General features: G+C 40.1%; 3 long non-coding RNA genes across 3 annotated transcripts; all 3 read right to left on the reverse strand.

The window, feature by feature from the left end:
* Positions 1–10661: 10661 nt before the first annotated feature.
* LOC123725527 (uncharacterized) lies at positions 10662–11617 on the reverse strand. The gene is made up of 4 exons (XR_006758044.1): positions 11600–11617; positions 11482–11506; positions 11338–11381; positions 10662–10951 (listed from the first exon to the last, which is right to left on the reverse strand). It is a non-coding gene; the product is annotated as an uncharacterized lncRNA (long non-coding RNA).
* Positions 11618–11944: 327 nt separating this feature from the next.
* LOC123725525 (uncharacterized) lies at positions 11945–13685 on the reverse strand. The gene is made up of 3 exons (XR_006758042.1): positions 12593–13685; positions 12437–12466; positions 11945–12143 (listed from the first exon to the last, which is right to left on the reverse strand). It is a non-coding gene; the product is annotated as an uncharacterized lncRNA (long non-coding RNA).
* An 827-nt stretch (positions 13686–14512) lies between these two features.
* Positions 14513–15250, reverse strand: LOC123725526 (uncharacterized). The gene is made up of 5 exons (XR_006758043.1): positions 15177–15250; positions 15042–15069; positions 14909–14949; positions 14790–14821; positions 14513–14650 (listed from the first exon to the last, which is right to left on the reverse strand). It is a non-coding gene; the product is annotated as an uncharacterized lncRNA (long non-coding RNA).
* Positions 15251–26293: the final 11043 nt, after the last annotated feature.

Below are 26293 nucleotides of genomic sequence, written 5' to 3' on the forward strand. Positions count from 1 at the left end.
TCTGGGTGGGCCTATTCTGTCCTAAGATCCGTAACAAACATGTTACCTCTGTTGGGAGACAGGGGTTATGAGAGTTATGTTCATGCAAGATTTTGTTCATGGGTTTTCGAGATTATGTTGGGCCTAACCAGGCCTAACTGGCAGGAACCACTTGTAGTTGCAAAAAAATCAATTTAAAATATTATTGAATTGTTGCAATTATCATGTGGGTTTAATTTGTCTCTAGTTGAAGCTTTGCACATGAATAATTTACTTATTCATCAAGAAAGCTGTTCATTTACACATGCATCAAGTATACTTGTTCAAATGAATCACATCTTAAAACTTTTGCACATCTATTTATAGCCCAGTATGAGAATGCAATTGGTCTAAGAGGAACAGATGTTGACAGACTACAGGAGGAGGTGGGGTCCACAGAGTATCAGATATTACCAACAACGACGAGACGGCCTACAGGAAGGAGGTGAGGGTCCACAGAGTATCAGATATTACCAACAACGATGAGACGGCCTACAGGAAGGAGGTGAGGGTCCACAGAGTATCAGATATTACCAACAACGACGAGACGGCCTAGAGGGAGGAGATGAGGGTCCTCGGAGTGTGGTGTCAGGAAAATAACTTCACACTCACTGTCAACAAAACAAAGGAGATGATCGTGAACATCAGGAAACAGCTGAGGGAACATCCCCCTATCCACATCGATGGGACAGTAGTGGAGAAGGTGGAAAGTTATAAGTTCCTTGGCGTACACATCATGGACAAACTGAAATGGTCCACCCACACAGACAGCGTGGTGAAGAATGCGCAATAGCGCATCTTCAACCTCAGGAGGCTGAAGAAACACTAAAAACACTCAAACTTTTACAGATGCACAATCGAGAGCATTCTGTCGGGCTGTATCACCAACTGGTACGGCAACTGCTCCGCCCACAACCGTAAGGCTCTCTAGAGGGTAGTGAGGTCAGCACAACGCATCACCGGGGGCAAACTACCTGCCCTCCAGGACACTTACACCACCCGATGTCACAGGAAGGCCAAAAGATCATCAAGGACAACAACCACCCGAGCCACTGCCTGTTCACCCCGCTATCATCCAGAAGGCGAGGTCAGTACAGGTGCATCAAAGCTGGGACCGAGAGACTGAAAAACAGCTTCTATCTCAAGGCCATCAGACTGTTAAACAGCCATCATTAACATTGAGTGGCTGCTGCCAACATACTGACTCAAATCTCTAGCCACTTTAATAATAAAAAATTTGATGTAATAAATGTATCACTAGTCACTTTAGACAATGCCACGTTATATAATGTTTACATACCCTACATTACTAATCTCATAGGTATATAGAGTACTCTATACCATCTATTGCATCTTGCCTATGCCGTTCGGCCATTGCTCATCCATATATTTATATGTACATATTCTTATTCATTCCTTTACACTTGTGTGTAAATGGAATTTGTTGTGAAATTGTTAGATTACTTGTTAGATATTACTGCATGGTCGGAACTAGAAGCACAAGCATTTCGCTACACTCACATTAACATCTGCTAAACATGTGTATGTGACCAAGAAGATTTGATTTGATTTGATATGTAAATCAGGAAGCAGAGAGAGGAAATATGGAGGTGGTGTATCAACAGGTGGAAGTCAAGGCACATACTGTAAGTAAACCATTTTATTAACAAAACATATTTTTTAAACTAACAGTGGTGTAAAGTACTTAAGTAAAAATACTTTAAAATAATACTTAAGTAGCTTTTGGGGTATCTATACTTTACTATTTATATTTTTGACTACTTTACCTTTTGGTTCACTGCATTCTTAAGAAAATATTGTACTTTTTACTCCATGCATTTTCCTTGAGACCCAAAAGTACTCATTACATTTTGAATGCTTAGCAGGCCAGGAAGATAGTGACATTCACAGACTTATCAACCGAACATCCCTGGTCATCCCTACTGCTTCTGATCTGGCGGACTCACTAAACTGACATGATTTGTTTGTAAATGATGGCTGAGTGTTGGAGTGTGCCCCTGGCATTCCGTAAAAAGAGAAAAAAAAGAAAATGGTGGACTCTGGTTTGCTTAAAATAAGGAATTTGAAATTATTTATACTTTTATTTTTCATACTTAAGTATATTTTTGTCACGGGCTGGCTCAAGAAAGCAGGAGAGGTAGAGTCAGGCGCAGAGACAGAGAATTCTTTGACCACACTTCTTTATTCCAGAAAGTGAATTAATTGGTCGCCAAAAATAGGGACGAAGCCCTTAAATACTTCTGCGGTGGTAACACAAAGAAACCAACCACAGGCAGAGGAAAACCAGCACACGTTCCTCAAGCACACGAAATGGACAAGAAAACATAATCACGCACAAACGACATCCTACGCTAAATTAAATAACCCCCCCACTAATAATTAACACTTCCAACCGGTGCGTGCCTACCTAGACCCAACCAACAGAAAGTGAAACAAAAAGGATCGATGGCAGCTAGCAGGCCGGCGACGACCAGCCGAGCTCCGCCCGGCCGAGGAGGGGCACCACCATCCGTCGGTGTCGTGACAATTTTAAACCAAATACTTATAGAGTTTTACTCTCGGTAGAATTTTACCTGGGTGACTTTACTTGAGTCATTTTCATGAAGGTATCTTTACTTTTCCTCAAGTATGACAGTTGGAGTAATTTTCCACCACTGAAAACTGATATACACCAGACAAGGTTAAAGAGAGAGATGTAGAGAGCGAGAGATCAGAAAGGGAGAGAGAGATGTAGAGATGTAACAAGCAAAGTTTGACATGTGTTCTACCCTCTTGTGGATTTGAGTCTCTATTGACTCTTGTCAAGGAGTGAAATAGATTGGTGACTACTGATTGGTGACTGCTGACTAGATTGGGTAACTCAATATAGGAAAATATTTCTTCTATGTTTCATACAAAGTTTATTTTTCATTTATTTCATTTAACCTAAAATGCAAATAGTTGAAGCTGCTTGTTTTCAGAAATTAGTAGATATCTTTGTTGTTGTGGCAGTGTTCTTTGTGCTATGAGTAAATTATGATCCAATATGAAGAAAAAAAGATAGGATTGTAACTGTAAACTATGGCAAAACATGTTATCCAGTAAATGTTTCTTCTTCTACAGCTATTTCAAACTTGATCTGTTGCTGCTCCAGGTCCAACTTGGTTACCGGTAGATGTCACTGTTGCATATTGAAGACTAGCTCGGTCACTGGTATATGTCACTGAAGCGTATTGCAGACTACTGTCCTCTTCCTGTAAGAGAGAGCTCAAGTCACTTTGAGCTGTGTGTACAGTAGGGTTGTCATTGGTGCTATTGGCAATATTGCTTGATATCGTGGGTAGTAAAGTGCATATTAGGCTACTTCACACTGCACTGGTTCAAACCAACTCACCTCATCCCTAGACAGCTTTGTGATGACAGAATCTGTTTGAAATGAGAGAATGATGGATAATAAAACACTGAACAAAAGAAGATAAAGGCAGTGGTGGTTTAGTTAACTCTCATACTCACAGACACAAGGTGGGGGTTTGGTCTTGCTGCTCAGGTGGGCTTCTGTCAAGACAATGCAGTTCAGTCAGAAAGATATAGAGCTGTACATGAAAAATAATGTGAATCTAAAATGAATACACCAGTCTTACCCAGTATTTACAGGCCTGCCTTGAACCCTTCAAAAGATACATAGAGATAATTTTGCGATTTTGAAAATAACTCAAAGTAGCCTTTGGAACACAATAAGAATGTGTTATGACTAAACCTATCTGAAAGCACGCACCACACTTGCGTTGGAGAACACACAGCACAGACCCAGCTAGCAGAACCAGGAAAAGGGAACCAGCACCCAGACTGATGATGACGAGGAACCCTGGATGTGAAGAAACGATTAGTGAATGTGGCTCCTGACAAAACTGACAGTGGAGTCATCTGTACAGGATAACCTGACCTTACAATGACTAGTATGTTTGTGAAAATAAGCCTTACTAATAGTGACTATCGAGATACTTAACAGTTTAGAGATGTTAGAGGCGATCAATAGCTGTACATTTACAAGCAGAGTCATTCACTGAACTTGCAATTTGAAGTTCTTAGGGACTACTAACAGTTAATCTCAAACCAAAACAATGTCACTCAACTCTTCCTTGGGCTGTGACATTGCTGCTTGTCTCCTCCTGAACAGGTTTGATTAAACTGAACTCTGATGGGGAAACTCGTAGCTCCTGGAGGATTTACAACTGAAATAATTAAAACATTGATATGTGTACAATAATAATATATTAGTCTTGCTATACAACAATAGACCAACAGAAGATTGACACATTTGAAATCAACAGAAATTGATGGGCTCTAGTCTTCCTCACCATCTATGGTGATACCGAGGGATTCACTACGCTGTGATGTCACAGTATCTTCACCCTCTACCAACAGCTCCACAGAACAGGTGATAAAGATCTCTTCAGCACTGCTCCTCTTCCTCTGCATTTCCTCTTCTGCCACTCTCCCCACACAGACATTGTCAATTAAGGGTAGTTTTTTGAAGTTTGAGTCACCATTGTTCAGATAAAAGTAGCATGAGGTGCCAGCCTTGGCCTCACATCGAAGATTGAGGTAATTCCCAATCTTCTCCACATGAACACTGGGCTTTCTTATTGGATCTGCTAGTAAATTGTGAATGTAATTTATAAAGTCAGTTAACAAGTGGGAAGTGTACTCTGGTAAACATGTGCTTTGGAGTACTGTAAAACAGTCACTTACCACTCACTATAAGTCTTCGAGCATCGCTAGGTTTTGAGGTTTTAATCGATTTATCTTCTCTCTTCTGTAGAATTACACAGCTGAGATCTACTTCAGTCTTGTTCCACTTTTGAACTCATTCCACAACAACTTGAACTGGCAAGCACCCTGCTTGTAATCCACTGTTCTTATAGGGTTGGGGTCATGATCTCTGTAGAAATTGCACTCTGTGCCTTCTGGTGACTCACAGCGTACTGTAACAGGGTGTAGCTACATTGATGTACCCAGAGGAAAATACAATAGTGGGAGTGGGGAACCGAATCTGTTTAGAGAAATAGAGAGAATCTATGAAATTGTGAGTGATAAGAATTTTGATTCAGAATATATTTGTATGTGGAGTATCACTTCCTTGTCTCTCTTTTTGCAACAAAATACATTTCTTAATAAAGATATGGCAGTTCAAGCATTGTGCTACTCTATTGTGAAAAGTAGTGTACAAATCTCTCATCAAAAAAAAGTATTTTATGCCTGAAATAAATCAATAGCTGTTGAGCTGGACGATTAATGAAGTGACTTTTTGGTAACATGTACCTGCACAACTTCCGTTTACCGCAACACCGGCAACATCTTCGAACAAGGTAAAAATAACTTAGTGAGACATTTTACAAGCCTTACTATAAGGCATAATAAAGGGCTCATACATACTTAGAACAAGTTATAAAGCATACATTAAGTAACACATTAACAAAGCTTATAATCAGTGTAAAGAGATTTTGATCCAAAGACCAAAATAATTGAATACTCACAAATGAGAAGAATATAAGACAAAGACATATTTTCCACTTTCTTCCGTCAGTGAAGTGAACTCCACACATAGATTGTCATGTGAGAAAACTGATGTGTGCTTGGTAGGACACAGAAACCTACATAGGAGGATATGGAGACTCACGTCTGATGTTGTGACAGATCACCTGTGACGCTGAAGAAAATTACCTTGTTTTCATTGACCACTAAGGAGCTGTCCATGTGGTCCACCCTACATTAAACTTCCCGAAAATATAGGTAACTACAGCACAGCTATTTCCAAATATGAGAACTCTTGTGATTAATTGATCAAATTAACTAGTTGACTTTTCAAAGAGTAACTTTAAACTCTTCCCACACAAATAAACAAAACCAAAACTAAATATGCAGTAGCTTAACAGCAACATCACCCATACAAATGTTAGGTTATATTTCTCAGTGGAAAAATCTCCACGGACATAAAAGCTTAACCAAGATTTCACAAAAGCACTGACCATTCCTCATTTTCTGAGTCTCCTCCTACATATCTGTACAAACATCGTTCTTTCCTGCTAGGCAGGGACACTAGTGATACGAGCCATGTACTTTTATTTCTCCATTAAGGTGACTTGACCTCAACCCCCCCTCCATCAGTAATCCATGGCTCCCTCCCCTTATCAATTCCTGCCACATGTAATCGCTCCCTGCACTCAACACATTCCAAGCTTAATTTCACACACTATTTACCTTCCTCCTATAACCATAAACTTCTGGTGTAGACCCTCTACACCTCAGCACTCCATCAGTGACATGAATATGTATATTTTCATATTCTCAGAACCCAACACAACACACACATTGACATGATCAAATGAGTTCAGTTACTGATCTATTGGGTTTATTTGAAGTTGGACAATTTGATGGATAGTTTCTTGTTTGAGCATTTTCACCCCACGACTTTTATAGCATTGTAATGGAGGTCACTAATGCTTCTCCAAATGAGGAAATGGCAGGTACCTTGATCCATGTCTATTTAGTTTACATAATACATATTTCCTGTCAGAGTAACCAGTCTGTGTCAACTAAGTTATGGCTTGGATTGCATCCATAGATCACATTACTTTTGTGGATTTATGGCTAACTTCTGTTTTTGGGAAGCAAATCCAAGTATTGAAGAAATGGAAAACAGGAATCCAAATATATATATATATTTTTATCACCACCAATAAATTGTTTCACATGTTTTGGTAAACCACAGGAGGAAAGTTTATGGATTGATCCTCAAACAATGCCTTCTGGTAACTCACAGTGTACTGTAATAGGCGGAGTAGCTACACTGATGTACCAAGGGGATAATACAATGGTTGGAGTGGAAACAGAATCTGTTCAGCGTGAAAGACATTCTAGAAAACTTGAATTGTTCCTTGATTTAAAAGGTGTTTTGCATGTGGAGTATCACCTCCGTATTTCTCTATTTGCAACTATAAAACGTTATTATTCAAGTCAAAATTCTTAACTGACTCCATAGCTGTACAAAACTTCTGTCGACAAGAAAGGCTTTTGTGCTTCAAAGACACTGATTATATTTAATGGCTGACATTGAGCTGGACAATCATAAGGAGTGTCATTCTGTAATTCATACATACCTGCACAACCTTTTTCTGCAACACCAGCCACATCTGTAAAACCAAATAAGGTGGTTCAGTCTAACATATGGAATGGGCTAATTAAAATATCTGTGTAAATAGATCATTGATAAAAAATTTAAGTAATAATTGAAAACTCACAAATGAATAGAAGATAAGATCATATTTTCCACTTTCTTTTCAGTAAATGGGTGAACACATAGATTATAATGTGTAAAAAAGTATGTGTGCTTAGGACACAGAGCAACCTAGAAAGCAGGATATGGAGACTCAGAAGTGATGTTGTAACAGATCACTAGTGACGTTGAATAAATGTACCTTATTTGACTGACCACTAAAGGACTGTCCCTGATGTGCACCTTAATTGAATTTAGTCAAAATATAGGTAACTAGAGCACAACTATTTCCAATGTGAGAACCCATGTTAAGATTTAATTGCATGCCATTAAAGTTGACTTTTCCAACAAGACAGTAACTGTGTGCACCTTGCACATACAGTACACATACAGAAACAACAAAGTTAACCTAAATATACATTTTCATCATACACTCTTATCCAGAGCGACTTATAGACTTACTGTGCGTGCATACATTTTCATTCATACTTGTCCCCCCCATGGGAATCAAACCCCACAAACCTGGTGTTGCAAGTGCCATGCTCTACCAAATGAGCCACATAACAGAGACATGATCAAAAATAGTTCGGAAACTGATTTATTGGGTTTTATTAGTAGTCGGATGTTATAGATATTTTCTGTTTAAGCACCCAACTTTTCCCCAGCCATGATACGAAATTGGGAGAGGCGAAGGTCGAGAGCCATGTCATCCTTCGAAACACGACCCTGCCAAGTCGCACTGCTCGCTAACCCGAAAGCCAGCCGCACTAATGTCGGAGGAAACACTGTCCAGCTGGCGACTGAAGTCAGCCTGAAGGCACCTGGCCGCCACAAAGAGTCTCTACAGCCCAATGGGACAAGGAAATCAGGTCAGCCAAACCATCCCCTAACCAAACCCCCCCCTAACCTCTCCCTACTCTTGGCAAATTGTGCTGCACCACTCGGGAGTCCCTGGTCTCTTGGTCTCTATAAAAGTCGCTTGCCGAAAATCAACATCCGACTTTCCTAAATATAGATAGGCCAATACTGTAAGCCTTTTATAAGTTCTCATCTAACCAACAACGCCACAGCCCAAACGTTTGACCCTGTTCTTTTGATTTCAGCATGATATCGATGGAAGTGGTAAAAATAAAAAGTGTTGCATTACACTTACCTCATTGGCGACCCACTTGAATCAAAATGCAACACTTCAATATGTAGCTAGAGGTCTTCTAGAAATTGTAGGCAACACATTATTACCAGATTCCGTGTAGTTTTTTATCTGTGTTAGTTTAAACAGGACTTGCAACCTTACCTCCCCCTCATGCAATTGATTTCAATGTGATATCAATATGAGTGATTGGAAAAATAAGTGTAGCGTTTCTCTTTCTGTTTTTGAGACCCCCAAATCAAATTGCCTCACTCCAAAATGTAGCTGATTTCTGACTTCTGCAGGTTGTTCTCTAACCAGTGATGTAATAAATATCTGTCACGTCCCGACCAGTAAAGGGGTTATTTGTTCTTGTAGTTTGGTCAGGGCGTGCCATGGGGTATTTGTTTTATGTGGTTCAAGGTGTGTTTGTGTATGTGTTCATGTAGAGGGGGTATTTGGTTTTTATGGTTCGGGGGGTGGTTATGTATGTAGAGGGGTATTTGATTTATTACTCCAGGGTTTTGGTTATTGTTCTATGTTAGTTTTTCTATGTTTCTTTCTAGGTGTTTGTATTTCTATGTTTTCGTAATGGGGCTGGGGCCTTCAATTGGAGGCAGCTGTCTATCGTTGCCTCTGATTGAAGGTCCTATATTTAGAAGTGTTTTTGTCATGGGATTTTTGTGGGAGAATTGTTGCTGTGTATAGCTTTAATGCCTTACCGGCCTGTTCTTTGTCGTCGTGGTTTTTTGTATACGTGTTTGTTTTGGGTTTTCCTTCTTTGTCCTTTAATAAAAGAAGATGAGTATACATTTTCCTGCTGCCTCTTGGTCTAAACCCTACGACACCCGTGACAATATCTCCAGTTTCCATGTGTTGTTTTAGTTGTGTTAGTTTCAACAGCGCTAACAACCTTTATCCCTCCCACCTTACCGATATCAGTTATTTATTGCCACTTGTCAAAACACCAGGGTTTTTGGTGCATGTGCAGTTTATAAGGTGCTAGTTTAAAAAAATACAAGTAATATGATTACAATTGCTGCACATGTGTAGATAGTAGATTTTAGGTTTTCAATATATAACGAACTGTTTCTGCATATTGCTTATTGATTTGGACACCTACAACACCAAGTGTCGCTGGAAGGCAAAGAAGATAATCAGGGACCCCGGCCACATGAGCCATGGTCTGTCCTCCCCGTTCTATCACTCAGACGCAGGCAGTATAGGAGCATCACGGTAAAAACAGTAAGACTGGCCAATAGCTTCTTCCCCCAGACCATCAGGCTTCTACCCCCCACCTCAAAGGACATTTTTACCCTGCCCTCACCCCAATACACATGTATTATGCTGAATAGTCACGACTAGTCACCTACTCACCCTGCAGCTCCTCCTGTGGACATTTCCCATCCCCTCTAACGGACGTTAACCCTGTCCCCACCCCCAATGGACATCTATCAATTACACAGTTGTTAAAATGTAATTATTATTTTTTATATTTGTATTATTATCTATTTGTATTATTTTATTTCACTTTGTCCTGCATTGTTGGAGCTCGTAGCCCTGTAATTACATCTGCAACCCCTGTGTATTATGTGACTATTAAACTCTCTAATCTCTAATGTCTAATCTAATCTCTAAATTGTGTTTTTGACATTGGGCTATTTATCAAAATGGCTTGTCAAAGGGAAGCAGCGACAATACCTTTTCAATTTACATTTTAGGAACACAAATGCTACGTTCAACATTAATTTCCAATGGTATTGTACGATTGATTTATTTTGATGATAGCCTATTCCAATAACAGAAATGTCCAAAAGGGTTTTCCCTGCCTACGAGGAGCTCTTAAAATTGTTGCAAAACTGGATTCAACATTGCCATCTAGTGGTATAATCATGTCTTGTATTGCTACGTTGGGGCAGAAGTAGAGTAGTTTGTAACCACCACACCGTGAGAAAACGGTTAGAAAACTTGCCAATTCATCCACGGACCGTGCACATTTGGAGTAGACTGAACCCTTATGGATTTTATAAAAGTAGGTTACTTAACATGTGATTTCAATTTAATTGAGAAACCAGAGAGTAGCCTAAGAAGTAATTATTACTTTAAGTCAATGGCTTACATTTAGAAGCATTCAGCAGGTAAGCAAAGATGAGTGCCTGGTCAGCGAAAAGCAGCGTGTTACTGTTTCCTGCGAATAGGACTGACAGGTGCACTACGGACAAACAGTAATTAAGCGGATGGTGGAATACAAAAACTTTATTGTTCTCTTAAAGTGACAAATTGGATGATCAAAACTACATTGCAAATAGACGCATGCAATTGATTTCTTGGAAAGAAAATTGAAATGGAGGTGTTAAAATCAAACAATCTATCTATGTGGAAGTCCTTTCATGTCCTTTCAGGTCGGCACATGCTGGTCAGTATATGACCATTGTGGCATAGTCATGGCCTTCCTCAAACTTGACTGAGTAGGATGGAGGAGCACCAGCATGGGACACGGTGGCATAGCACCAATCATCTTCACCTTCCTGTTATTGCAACAAAGGGATGAGGACAAATCACGATTTGATAGAAAACATCAAATCATCAAATCCTTTTCAATAAACCACCATTCCAACTGTTTTTCATTTATAACATGCTTATGTGTTGTGTGCCAGCCAAATGTACTGTTTATGCACAGACATCCAAAAAAGCACTATGGTGGCAAAGTAGAGGGAAGAGCGTGAGGCAGCTACATAAAAACATAATTATGTCATGGTATTGCCTTCTTTTCCTGTGGAGATTCTACAGGATTTGTTGTGTCACTTGCTGTGTTAACAGAATCACAGAAATGTGCTGTTAAAACGGGACTGTGGTAAATATCTCTATAATAATAGGCCTACACACGTACACTTCACTGTGGCATCATACATACTTGTTACGGTAGGGTCTCCTGGCAATGTCTGGTCACTGGGCGATCTGAAAGACATGGTTAGGTGAGACAGGCATTCACATTTGAACTGTATGTTCTGTATGCTGTCATAATCATGCTGTTCAACACACAACCAACACTATTCACCTTGTTATGATGAGGTGTCCGTTCCCTATGACAGTAAAACAATGGAATACATGAGTGATTCTGTCTGATCGGTTTTGATAATACGTTTAAAAGGCTGTTAGATACTAGGTTCACATACTCTTTGCTTTCAGTGAGAGGAGAGACAGGTGATGCAGAATATGAATACTGCAAGTAGAATCATGAATCCTATCAGGGCCATACATCCGATGATGTACTTAGTCAGCATGTCTGTAACAGAGTAAAATGTATTTTTTGACCAAATGGATGAATGACCTAAATCAGGAATCTATGCATTACATTTCTCATGTAACCTTTCTTACTTGTGTTCCACACCACATTTTTTGCTGGGAGGTGAGTGAACGCCCTCCTCCTCTTCGTAATGACACTGGACGGTGACCTTTGACCACAGCCCTCTCTGGGCTTCCACCCAAGCAGCTCTGACCTCTTTACTGGGGAGGGAGCATTGGTTGGCATGGCATTTGAGCGACCAAACTCCTTGAGTTTAGAATCCACCTAGAACAAACACTGCTGACCCTCTACAAGGACAGAGGACTCACAGCTCAGCTCAACCACTTCAGTCAGGGTCACAAACTTCAGGCTTACTGAGATCTGGTGCTTCTTCTCCTGGGTATTCCAAGTGTTTGTCTGATTCTCCTTGTCCCCTTGAAGGATGAGGAAAGAGAGAGATAGTTGAGGAAAGAGAGAGATAGTTGAGGAAAAGAGAGAGATAGTTGAGGAAAGAGAGAGATAGTTGAGGAAAGACAGGAATGATAACATTATGGTGAAAAAAAACTAAGATTTGTGTCCGTTCTAAAACTAATTCAAAATGCAAGATTATTCCCCTTCTTAAAGAGACTTCAACATTTATTTCCCTGCCATTGATAACCATGCAAATCACAAAAGTGCATCCCTAATGTTGAATGACAAAACAAGCAAGAGAAGGGGAGAAACATACCTGCATCTGTTAATTGTAGGTCAAGAGAGACTACAAGAAATGTAGTTCATTGTTATTCCAACCAAAAGTACAATTAGGGAAATTGTTATGAAAGTAAATTATTTTACATTTTATTATACAGTACAATAATTATATTATTAATAATACAAAACTCACACATAAAGGCACCAGCAGCACATTCATTGGATCATGGTTAGGAGTTCTTTGAAGGTCCCAAACCTGCCACCTGTTATTATGCATAATGCAGAGAGAGAAGTGAAACAGGATATATGGAAATGAGATTTGCTTTCGGGGTCGACTGTTTTCACATGCTTTCAAAAATGTTTTTAGAAATATACACAGGAGCTGTTGGCTGTAGATAATGACTCAGGCAATGCCACAGTAGTGAGTGTGAGAGTGACACACTGTATTTTGTGTCTCTCCTCTCTCCTTTTATGGTGAAACAATATCTCCCACCTATGACCCTTCTGTGATGGTGCATAATTTTCATATACACTTTCATACCTGTAGCTGTCATAGGTGTGTAATGTGCTCCAATTGCAGGTGTAGATAAGACTGATCTGGGTGGGCCTATTCTGTCCTAAGATCAGTTACCTCTGTTGGGAGACAGGGGTTATGAGAGTTATGTTCATGCAAGATTTTGTTCATGGGTTTTCGAGATTTGGTTGGGCCTAACCAGGCCTAACTGGCAGGAACCACTTCTAACTGCAAAAAAAATAAACGATTTAAAATATTATTTAAATGTTGCAATTATCATGTGGGTTTCATTAGTCTCTAGTTGAAGCTTTGCACATGAATAATTTACTTATAAATCAAGAAAGGTGTTCATTTACACATGCATACTTGTTTAAGTATACTTGTTTAAATGAATCATATCTTAAAACCTTTGCACATCTATTTATAGCCCAGTATGAGAATGAAATTGGTCTGAGAGGAACAGATGTTGACAGACTACAGGAAGAGGTTGGGTCCATAGAGTAGCAGATCTGTAAATCAGGAAGCAGGGAGAGGAAATGTGGAGGTAGTGTATCATCAGGCGGAAGTAAAGTACTTAAGTAAAAATACTTTAAAGTAATACTTAAGTAGTTTTTTGGGGTATCTATACTTTACTATTCATATTTTTGACTTCTTTTACTTTTAGTTAACTACATTTCTTAAGAAAACATTGTAATTTTTACTCCATACATTTTCATTGACACCCAAAAGTACTCATTACATTTTGAATGCTTAGTAGGACAGGAAAATAGTCAAATTCCTGCACTTATCAACCGAACATCCCTGGTCATCCCTACTGCTTCTGATCTGGCGGACTCACTAAACTGACATGGATTTGTTTGTAAATGATAGCTGAGTGTGGAAGTGGTCCCAAGGCCTTCCGTAAAAATAAGAAAAAAGAAAATGGTGCATTCTGGTTTGCTTAATATAAGGAATTTGACATTAGTTGTACATTCACTTTTGATACTTAAGTATATTTTAAACCAAATACTTATAGACTTTTACTCAAGTAGAATTTTACTGGGTGACTTTCATTTTTACTTGAGTCATTTTCTATTAAGGTATCTTTACTTTTACTTAAGTATGACAGTTGGGTACTTTTTCCACCACTGAAAACTAATTTACACCAGACATGGTTAAAGAGAGAGATGTAGGAGAGCGAGAGATCAGAAAAGGAGAGAGATGTAGAGATGTAACAAGCAAAGTTTGACATGTGTTCTACCCTCTTGTGGATTTGAGTCTCTATTGACTCTTGTCAAGGAGTGAAATAGATCGGTGACTACTGATTGGTGACTGCTGACTAGATTGGGTAACTCAATTTAGGAAAATATTTATTTTATATTTCAGACAAAGTTTATTTTTTAATTTATTTATATGAACCTAAAATGCAAATAGTTGAAGATGCTTGTTTTCAGAAATGAGTAGATATCTTTAGTCTTTGTTGTTGTGGCAGTATTTTTTTGTACAATGACTAAATTATGATCCAATACGAAGAAAAAAGACAGGATTGTAACTGTAAACTATGGCAGAACATGTTATCCAGTAAATGTTTCTTCTTCTATGATTCTGCTAAGAGGCGTACTCTCCAGCTATTTCAAACTTGATCTTGGTGCTCCCAGGTCCAACTTGGTTACCGGTAGATGTCACTGTTGCATATTGAAGACTAGCTTGGTCACTGGTAGATGTCACAGTAGCATATTGCAGACTACTGTCCTCTTCCTGTAAGAGAGAGCTCAAGTCACTTTGAGCTGTGTGCACAGTAGGGTTGTCATTGGTGCTATTGGCAATATTGCTTGATATCGTGGTAGTAAAGTGCATATTAGGTTACTTCACACTGCACTGGTTCAAACCAACTCACCTCATCCCTAGACTGCTTTGTGATGACAGAATCTGTTTGAAATGAGAGAATGATGGATAATAAAACACTGAACAAAAGAAGATAAAGGCAGTGGTGGTTTAGTTAACTCTCATACTCACAGACACAAGGTGGGGTTTGGTCTTGCTGCTCAGGTGGGCTTCTGTCAAGACAATGCAGTACAGTCAGAAAGATATAGCCGTGCATGAATAAAGAAAAAATATTGTGAATCTAAAATGAATACACCAGTCTTACCCAGTATTTACAGGCCTGCATTGAACCCCTTCAAAAGATAAATTGAGATAATTTAGCAATTTTGAAAATAACTCAAAGTAGCATTTGGAACAAAATAAGAATGTATTATGAGTAGACCGATCTGAAAGTACGCACCACAATTGCTTTGGAGAACACACAGCACAGACCCAGCTAGCAGAACCAGGAAAAGGGAACCAGCACCCAGACTGGATGATGAGGAACACTGGACCTGAAGAAACTGAATGAAGGCTCACAGTGAGTCAGTGAGTCATCTGTACAGTATAACCTGACCTTACAATGACTAGAATGTTTGTGCAAATTAGCTTTACTAACAGTGACTATCGAGATACTTAACAGGTTAGAGATGTTAGAGACGTATCAAAAGCTGTACATTTAGAAGCAGAGTCATTCACTGAACTTGCAATTTGGAAGTTCTTAGGACTACTAACAGTTAATTTAAAACCAAACCAATGCTACTTACCTCTTCCTTGGGTTGTGACATTGCTGCTTGTCTCCTCCTGAACAGGTTTGATTATACTGAACGCTGATGGGGAACTAAGTAGCTCCTGGAGGATTTACAACTGAAATAAATAAAACATTGATATGTGTACAATAATAATATACAAGTCTTGCAATAAAACATTAGACCAACAGAAAGATTGATACATTTGAAATCACAGAAATTGATGGGCTCTAGTCTTCCTCACCATCTATGGTGATACCGAGGGGTTCACTATGCTGTGATGTCACAGTATCTTCACCCTCTACCACCAGCTCCACAGCACAGATGATGAAGATCTCTTCCAGCACTGCTGCTCTTCCTCTGCAGTTCCTCTTCTGCCACTCTCCCCCACACAGACATTTTCTACGAAGGGTAGTTTTTTTTTAAGTTTGAGTCACCATTGTTCAGATAAAAGTAGCATGAGGTGCCAGCCTTGGCATCACATCGAAAGATTGAGGTAATTCCCAGTCTTCTCCACACTTGAACACTGGGCTTTCCAATTGGATCTGTTAGTAAATTGTGAAAGTAATTTATGCGGAATTCAGTTAACAAGTGGGAAGTGTACCCTGGTAAACATGTGCTTTGGAGTACTGTAAAACTGTCACTTACCACTCACTATAAGTCTTGAGCATCACTAGGTTTTTGGAGGTTTTGATAGTTTTATCTTCTCTGTTCTGTAGAATTACACAGCTGAGATCTACTTCAGTCTTAGAGTTCCACTTTTTGAACTCATTCCATAACAAATTGGAAACTGGCAAGCACCCCCTGCTTGTAATTCCCACTTTCTTATAGGGTTGGGGTAGCCGGTGATCTCTGTGGAAAATGCACTCTGGTTGCCTTCTGGTGACTCACAGCGTACTGTAACAGGTGTAGCTACATTGATGTACCCAGAGGAAAAATACAATAGTGGGAGTGGGATCCGAATCTGTTTCGAAAAAAAAAAAAAAATGGAGAGAATATAAAATAGTTTTTTGAGAATCTTGATACAGAATGTATTTGTATATGGATATCACTTCCTTGTCTCTCTATTTGCAACTAAATACATTTCTTAATAAAGATATGGCACTTTAAGCATTGTGCTACTCTATATTACTTGTGAAACAGTAGTGTACAAATCTGTCATCAAAAAATAATTTTATGCCTGAAATAAATCAATAGCTGTTGAGCTGGATAATTAATGAAGTAACTTTTTGGTAATATGTACCTGCACAACTTTCTTTTACCGCAACACACTGGCAACATCTTTGAACAAGGTAAAAACAACTTAGTGAGACATTTTACAAGCATTACTATTAGGCATAATAAAGGCTCATACATACTTAGAACAAGTTATAAAGCATACATTAAGTAACATATTACCAAAACTTAAAATCAGTGTAAAGACATATTGATCCAAAGACTAAAATAATTGAATACTCGACAAATGAGAAGAATATAAGACAAAGACATATTTTCCACTTTCTTCCGTCAGTGAAGTGAACTGCCACACACATGATTGTCATGTGAGAAAACTGATGTGTGTTTGGTAGGACACAGAAAGGGAAAAAAAAACCTAACAGAGGAGGAGGATATGGAGACTCACGTCTGATGTTGTGACAGATCATTAGTGACGCTGAAAGAAAATGACCTTATTTTCATTGACCACTAAGGAGCTGTCCATGTGGTCCACCTGCTCAACAAACTTCCTGAAAATATAGGTAACTACAGCACAGCTAATTCTCAAATATGAGACCTCTTGTAATTAATTGATCAAATAATCTTGTTGACTTTTCAAAGAGTTACTTTAAACTATACACACACAAATACAAAACCAAAAACTAAATATGCAGTAGCTTAACAGCAACATCACCCTAACAACTGTGGTTCTAATTCTCAAAGTAAAACATCTCAACAGACATTATGAAAGCTTAACCAAGTTTATTCTTCCCAGAAGTATCAATACAGCTGCATTAGACAAAGACATTTTCACAGCAAGCACTGATATTTAACCTTTCCTCATGGGCTGAGTCTCCTTCTACATATCCTCTGTACAAACATCGTTCTTTACTGCTACAGGGGCAGGACACTAGTGATACGGGCCAAAAACGTCTATTTCTCCCTTTTTCATGACCTGACCTGACATCAACCCCCCTCCATCAGTAATCCATGGCTCTCTCCCCTTATCAATGCCTGCCACATGTAATCGCTTCCCTGCACTCAACACATTCCAAGCTTAATTGCTCACACTATATAGCTTCCTCCTATAACCATTCACTTCTGGTGTAGACCCTCTAAACCTCAGCACTCCATCAGTGACATGAATATGTATATTGTCATATTCTCGGATCCCCCCCAACACAACACACACATTGATATGATCAAATGAGTTCAGTTACTGATCTATTGGGTTTATTTGAAGTTTGACAATTTGATGGATAGTTTCTTGTTTGAGCTTTTTTCACCCCACGACTTTCACTTAGCTTTGTAATGGAGGTGACTAATGCTTCTCCAAATGAGGAAATGGCTACCTTGATCCATGTCTATTTAGTTTACATAATACATATTTCCAGTCAGAATAAACAGTCTGTGCCAACTAATTTTTTGGCTTCGATTGCATACATGGATCACATTACTTTGTGGTGTTTTGGCTAACCTTAGTTTTTTGGAAGCAAATCCAACAGGCATGTTATTTTTTTAAATTGTTGAATGATAGATCTCCATTCTCATCCATCTGGGTTTGAGGGCTAGGGACAGCGTGTTAGGGGACCAGTTGCAGCATCAATGGCTTATTACTGTAGCACATCTCAGCCCTGGTCTTCCCTGTGGCTCAGTTGGTAGAGCTGGTGTTTGAACGCCAGCATGGTGTGTGCAACACCAGAGTTGTGGAGTTTAATTCCCATGGGGGAGCTTTTTTAGTCAGTACAACAACAAAAAATAACAAATGCACGAAATTAAATATACGCAGATTCACTACTGTAAGTAACTCTGGATAAGGGCATCTGCTAAATGACTAAAATGTAAAATGTAGATCATGACCACAATTCCATTACTGTGTCTTTCCACACCTCTTCATGTTCTCTCGACAAGTCATTTATATTGATGAAATAGACATGAGCTTCAAACAGTATGAAGATATGTATAGCAAGTTGTTTGCAGGGGGTGATGTTGGTGCCCTTCTACTCATCTCTAGAAATAGAAGTGTACCTGTATGATCACTGTGAGTCACATCTACGATGAAAGGGGACAAACAGACTCGACACACTCTGCATAAAGCTCAGGTACAACAGTGAACATCATGAGTCGTTCGGATCGTTGAAGACCTTTGAATCTCAACTGCTGTGTAATCTAAACACAATGCTGTCTCCTCTCAGAGTGGCTCCTCAACTTCCAAGAAAATAAACATTTCCAACAAGATTTACAATAAAATGTACAAACTTTATTTCCACAGGAAAACACAACATCCATGAGCAGAAAAAAATGAAATGCTAATAAAATAGCTGTATTTTTTAGGACATATAAACTCTATTACACATGAAACACTTTGCATAATATAAAATACATTAACAAGCAATGGGGGAGTAAAGAGCATTGTTCTACACACACATATTGCAGCTTAGTTGGGTTTTTGGTCAAGACCCGACAATTCACACAGTACATTCAAAGAGGTAATATTAAAAACATGCATGAGTAAATATTTATTAATAAATAGACCACTATTACCTCCGTTTGAAATTGCCTTCCGGATAAACTTCGCAGAGATAAAAAGTATGATGAAAAGAAATCATACAGCCAGGTTGTATAGCTAGTAAAAGACATGACAAAAAAGCCTCCTGGAACAACAAACAGATGTAGGATCTTAATTTGAGCCAGTTTGCTACAGCAGGAAAATAATCCTGCAGCAACAGGAAATGTGAATTATTATGTGGGGATGATAATTAATGGATATTTTTTTTAGGATTCTGATACATTTCTTTTTAGGGCAAATCAAGTTTGAAATTACAAAGCCGGAATTACAACGTTTAGAGGCTTTTTTAAAGCTCAAATGCACTGCCAAGTTTGCATTTCCTGCTGTGCGGAACATCCTCAGAAACAAAAGAGTAATGAAATGAAGTTCCTACATCCATTACAATTTGTGTATGAGAAGGCATCACCACGTCTATACTGCCACTCTCTGTTGTCATCTATGCATAGTCACTTCAATTAACTCAACATGCATCGACATACTACCTCAACTTTTTAACTGTTGCCCCCGCACATTGACCTTTTTTTCTGTACCGGCACCCCCCCTCCCGTATATATATATTTTGTTTTACTGCTCCTCTTAAATTACTTGTTACTTTTGCTCTATTATTTCCTATCCGTATTTTTTTCCAACTGCACTGTCGGTTTTGGGCGCTCGTGTAAGCATTTCACTGTAAGGTCTACACCTGTTGTATTCTGCGCATGTGACTTATAACATTTGATTTGATTTAATTTGAGAAGACACAGAACAAATTCCAACAGCAGGATGATCACCCCGATAAATCCACTATAATTGAGAAATTTCAACAAGCATTTCTCTACACGGGCTGGCCATACTTTCCACCTGGCGACCCCCCCTACCCGGTCAACTGCCCGGCACCCTACACAGCAACCCGCCAAAGCCCCCCCACCATTTCTCCTTCACCCAAATCCAGATAGCTGATGTTTTGAAAGAGCTGCAAAAAAATGTGGACCCTTACAAATCAGCAAAGGATAGACAATCTGGACCCTCTCTTTCTAAACCTATCTGCGAAATTGTTGCAACCCCCTATTATCTAGCCTGTTCAACCTCTCTTTCGTGTCGTCTGAGATTCCCAAAGATTGGAAAGCTGCCCGCAGTCATCCCCCTCTTCAAAGGGGTGACACTCCTAGACCCAAACTGCTAAGCAGACCTATATCTTTCATTACCCCCTGTCTTTCTAAGGTCTTTGAAAGCCAAGTTAACAAACAGATTACGGACCATTTCGAATCCCATCGTACCTTCTCCGCTATGCAAGCTGGTTTCAGAGCTGGTCATGGGTGCACCTCAACAACGCTCAAGGTCCTAAATGACATCGAGTAACCGCGTATCGAGCAAGAGACATTACTGTGCCGCCATATTCATTGACCTGGCAAAGGCTTTCGACTCTGTCAATCACATTCTTATTGGCAGACTCCGTTTACAGCCGTGGTTTCTCAAACGATTGCCTTTGCCTGGTTTACCAACCCTACTTTTCTGATAGAGTTCAGTGTGTCAAATCAGAGGGCCTGTTGTCCGGACCTCTACGGTCTCTTAATTTGTAGTGCCACGGGGTTCAGCTCTCCGGGCCGACTCTCTTCTCTGTACCATCAACTATGTTGCTCTTGCTGCTTTGTGATTCTCTCAGTCCACCTCTACGCCCAGCGACACCATTCTGTATACTTCTGGACCCTCTTTGACACTGTGTTAACTAACCTCCAGGCGAGCTTCAATGCCACACAACTCTCCTTCCGTGACCTCCAACAGCTCTTAAATGCAAGTAAAACTAAATGCATGCTATTCAATCGATCACTGCCCGCACCTGCCCGCCCGTCTCCAGCATCCCACTACTCACAGACCCTGGCTCTACTAAGAATCGTGAAACAACTACAAATACCTAGTGTCTGGTTAACTGTAAACTCTCCTTCCAACTCACAACAAGCATCTCTTCAAATCCAAAAATTGAATCAAGAATTCTGTATCCCTCAAACATCCTTCACTCACATGCTGCCAAACATACCCTCTAAAACTACCATCCTACCGATCCTCACTTTCGAGTGTCATCCTATAAAATACCTCCAACCTCTACTCAACAAATTGGATGCAGTCTATCACAGTGCCATTTTTTCACCAAACCCCATTCACTACCCCCACCGCGGCCTATACACTCCTCGTTGGTTTGGCCCTCGCTTCATACTCGAAGTCCATACCCACTGGTACAGGTTATCTACAAGTTTCTACTAGTAAATCCCCCTTTATCTCAGCTCACTGGTCACCATAGCAGCACCCACTCGTAGCACGTGCTCCAGCGTATATTCGTCACCCCCAAAGCATATTCCTCCTTTGGTGCCTTTCCTTCCAGTTCTCTGCTGCCAATGGCCCCCGGAGAATCTTAACTCCAATCCACAGCCACTATTATATCTCCCCTCACTAGCTTCAAGCACCAGCTGTCAGGAGCAGCTCACAGATCCTGCACCTTTACACGGCCCATCTCTGTAAACAGCCCATCCATCTACCTCATCCCCTTACTGTATTTATTTTATTTATCTTGCTCCCTTTGCACAACAGTATCTCTACTTGCACATTTCATCTTCTGCAAATCTACCATTCCAGTGTTTAATTGCTATATTGTAATTCTTACACCCAGGGGCCTATTTATTGCCTTATTTCGTTATCTTACCTCATTTACCTCACTGTATATAGACTTTTTGTTTTCTTTTTTTTTACTGTATTATTGACTATATGTTTTGTTTTAATCCATTTAACTTGTTTTTATTGTGCTATACTTTATCGTATGGCCAGCGGTTACATAAATGGTTCAACTATCCTAACCTGGTTAAATAAAAGGTGAAATAAAATGTTTTAAAAAAATGATAGCACAGACAACGACATGAAGACAGGTATACTGGTAGAAGGGGATCTCTGGGCCGGATTCTGGAAGGAAAGGGACATAACTAACAAAAACAGTGTCTGGGAATAGGCACTTGCTGATGTATTTAGACAAACTGAGCTCACAATAACCATGTTTATTTAACCACCTTCTCCTTTGTGTAGTTATACTACTGACTGACCTATCCTCTCCAAGTGGGATGGAACTGGTGGCCCAGGAAGATTTACAACCAAAATAAATAAAACAATCGATATGTACACAGTATGTAACAATAATTATATACAGTATTAGTCTTGCAATGCAGTAATACACGACAGAGGATTGTCATGATAATATTTTCAAAGTAAATCTAAAACCAAACCAATTTCATTTCCACCTCTTCCTTGGGCTGTGACATTGCTGCTTGTCTTCTCCTCACCAGGTTTGATTAAATTCAACACTGATGAGGAGCTAGTTAATCCTGGAGGATTTACAACTGAAATAAATAAAACATTGATATGTGTACAATAATAATATATTAGTTTTGCAATACAACAATAGACCAACAGAAAATTGACACATTTGAAATCACAGAAATTGATGGGCTCTCCAGTCTTCCTCACCATCTATGGTGATACCGAGGGTTCACTATGCTGTGATGTCACAGTATCTTCGCCCTCTATCACCAGCTCCACAGCACAGGTGATGAAGATCTCTCCAGCAAGCTCCACTTCCTCTGCAGTTCCTCTTCTGCCACTCTCCCCCACACAGACTATTGTCTTTGTAGGGGAGTTTAATAAAGTGTGAGTAACCATTGTGGCGATAAGAATAGCATGAGGTGCCAGCCTTGGCCTCACATCGAAGATTGAGGTAATTCCCAGTCTTCTCCACATGAAAACTGGGCTTTCCAATTGGATCTGTTTGTAAATTGTGAAAGTAATTTATCAAGTCAATTTACAAGTGGGATGTGTACTATGGTAAACATGTGCTTTGGAGTACTGCAAAACTGTCACTTACCACCCACATTAAGTCTTCGGGCATTACTAGGTTGAGGTTTTGGAGTTTTACCTTCTCTGTTCTGTAGAATTACACAGCTGAGACTCTACCTCAAGTCTTGTTCCACTTTTTTAAACTCATTCCATAACAAACTGAACTGACAAGCACCCTGCTTGTAACTCCCTTTTCTTATAGGGCTGGGGTCGAGATCTCTGTAGAACTTGCACTCTGTGCTTTTTGGTGACTCCACAGCCTTCTCGTAACAGGTGTAGCTACATTGATGTACCCAGGGGAAAATACAATAGTGGGAGTGGGAACCCGAATCGGTTTAGGGAAATAGAGAGAATATAAAATATTGTGAAGATAAGAATCACGTATTCAGAATGTATTTGTATGCGGAGCACTCACCTAAATGTCTCTATTTGCAACTAAAAATGTATTGTTTTTAATTAAAGATATGACACTTTAAGCATTGTCTACTCTATATTAGTTGTGAAAAGTAGTGTACACATCTGTCATCAAAAAATACTTTGGTGCCTGAAATAAATCAATAGCTGTTGAGCTGGACAATTAATGAAGTGACATTTGGTAATATGTACCTGCACAACTTTCTTTTACCAACACATGGCAACATCTTTGAACAAGGTAAAAACAACTTAGTGGACATTTTACAAGCCTTATTATAAGGACGTAATAAACGCTCATACCATACTTAGAACAATTATAAAGCATAATTTACATAACATATGACCAAAAAATCGGGTGTAGAGAGATATTGGTCCCAAGACCAAAATGCTTTTTTATTGAATACAACGAACACCAAATGAGATGAATATAAAAGACAAAGAATATTTTCCTTTCTTTGGTAAGTGACGTGGAACTCCTCAGCAGGCGCACGGGTACCACCAGCTGTGCAAGCAGAGAGAACAGTCTGTGACTTGGGGGTTGACTGGAGTCTTTGACAATTTTGGGCCTCCCCTCTGACACCGCCTTCTATATGCGTCCTGGATGGCAGGAAGCTTGGCCCCAGTGATGTACTGGGTCATACACACTACAACTCTTTAATGCCTTACGTGTTTGATGCCGAGCAGTTACCATACCAGGACGGTGATGCAACCAGTCAGGATGCTCTTGATGGTGCAGCTGTAGAACTTTTTAAGGATCTGTGGACCCATGCCATATCTTTTCAGTCTCCTGATGGGGAAATTTTACCCTCCTCACGTGCACGACTGTCTTAGTGTGTTTGGACAATGATAATTTGTTGGTGATGAGGACACCGAGAATTTGAAACTCTTGACCCGCTCAACTACAGCCCCGTCGGACCTGTTCGCGCCACCCTTTTTCTGTGGTCCACCTATCAGTTCCTTTGTCTTGCTCACATTGAGATGTTGTTGTCCTGGCACCACACTGCCTGGCACACCTTCTCCCTATAGGCTGGTCCATCATTGTGAGTCAGTGATCAGGCCTACCACCTTGTGTCAGTCAGGAAACTTAATGATGGAGTTCGTGCTTGGTCACGCAGTCGTGCGTGAACAGGAGTATAGGAGGGGACTAAGCACGCACCCGGAGGGTCCCGGGTGTTTGAGGATCAGCATGGCAGATGTGTTGTTGCCTACCCACTCTACAACCTGTGGGGCGTCCGGTCAGGAAGTCCAGGACCCAGGTGCAGAGGAAGTTGTTAAGTCCCAGGGTCCTTAGCTTAGTGATGACCTTTGTGGCAACTACGGTGTTGAACGGCTGAGCTATTGTCAATGAATCGAATCAATTCAAATGTATTTATATCCTTCTTACATCAGCTGATATCTCAAAGTGCTGTACAGAAACCCAAAGCTTAAATCCCCAAACAGCAAGCAATGCAGGTGTAGGAAGCACAGTGGCTAGGAATAACTCCTTAGAAAGGCCAAAACCTAGGAAGAAACCTAGAGAGGAACCAGGCTATGAGGTGGCCAGTCCTCTTTGACTGTGCAGAAGTTGGAGATTATAACAGAACATGGCCAAGATGTTCAAATGTTCATAAATGACCAGCATGGTCAAATAATAATAATCACAGTAGTTGTCGAGGTGCAACAAATCAACACCTCAAGAGTAAATGTCAGTTGGCTTTTCATAGCCTATCATTGAGAGTATCTCTATCGCTCCTGCTGTCCCTAGAGATTGAAAACAGCAGGTCTGGGACAGGTAGCACATCCGGTGAACAGGTCAGGGTTCCATAGCCGCAGGCACATGTTGAAATTGGAGCAGCAGCAAGGGCCAGGTGATACTGGGGACAGCAAGGAGTCATCATGCCAGGTAGTCCTGAGGCATGGTCCTAGAGAGAGAAACAGAATTAGAGAGCATACTTAAATTCACACAGGACACTGGATAAGACAGGAGAAATACAAGATATAACAGACTGAAACCTAGCCCCCACGCAAACTACTGCAGCATAAATACTGCAGGCTGAGACAGGAGGGTCAGGAGACACTGTGGCCCCATCCAATGCCCCCAGACAGGGCCAAACAGGCAGGATATAACCACACCCACTTTGCCAAAGCACAGCCCCCACACCACTAGAGGGAAATCTTCAACCACCAACTTACCATCCTGAGATAAGGCCAGTATAGCACACAAAGATCTCCGCCACGACACAACCCAAGGGGGGCATGAACAGCTTCTCACATAGGTGTTCTTTGGTGTCCAGGTGGGAAAGGGCAGTGTGGAGGCGATTGAGATTAGTCATCTGTTAGGTGTTAATGCGAACTGGAGTGGTCTCGTCTATCCAGGAGGATGCTGTTGATGTGAGCCTTTCAAAGCACTTCATGGCTACTGATGAGTGCTACAGTATGGTAATACATTTAAGCAGGCTACCGTCACTTCCTTGGGCACAGGGACTATGGTGGTCTGCTTTAAACATGGGGTATTACAGATTCGGTCAGGAGAGGTTGAAAATGTCAGTGAAGACCTTACCAGTTGTTCCGCACATGCTCTGAGTACACGTCCTGGTAATCCGTTGACAACACACACATTGACATGAGATCAAATGAGTTCAGTTACTGATCTATTGGGTTTATTTGAAGTTGGACAATTTGATGGATAGTTTCTTGTTTGAGCTTTTTTTTTCACCTAATGACTTTTATAGCTTTGTAATGGAGGTGACTAATGCTTCTCCAAATGAGGAAATTGCAGGT

Source organism: Salmo salar, chromosome ssa01 (genome assembly GCF_905237065.1).
Source record: "Salmo salar chromosome ssa01, Ssal_v3.1, whole genome shotgun sequence".
Classification (NCBI taxonomy): Eukaryota; Metazoa; Chordata; class Actinopteri; order Salmoniformes; family Salmonidae; genus Salmo; species Salmo salar.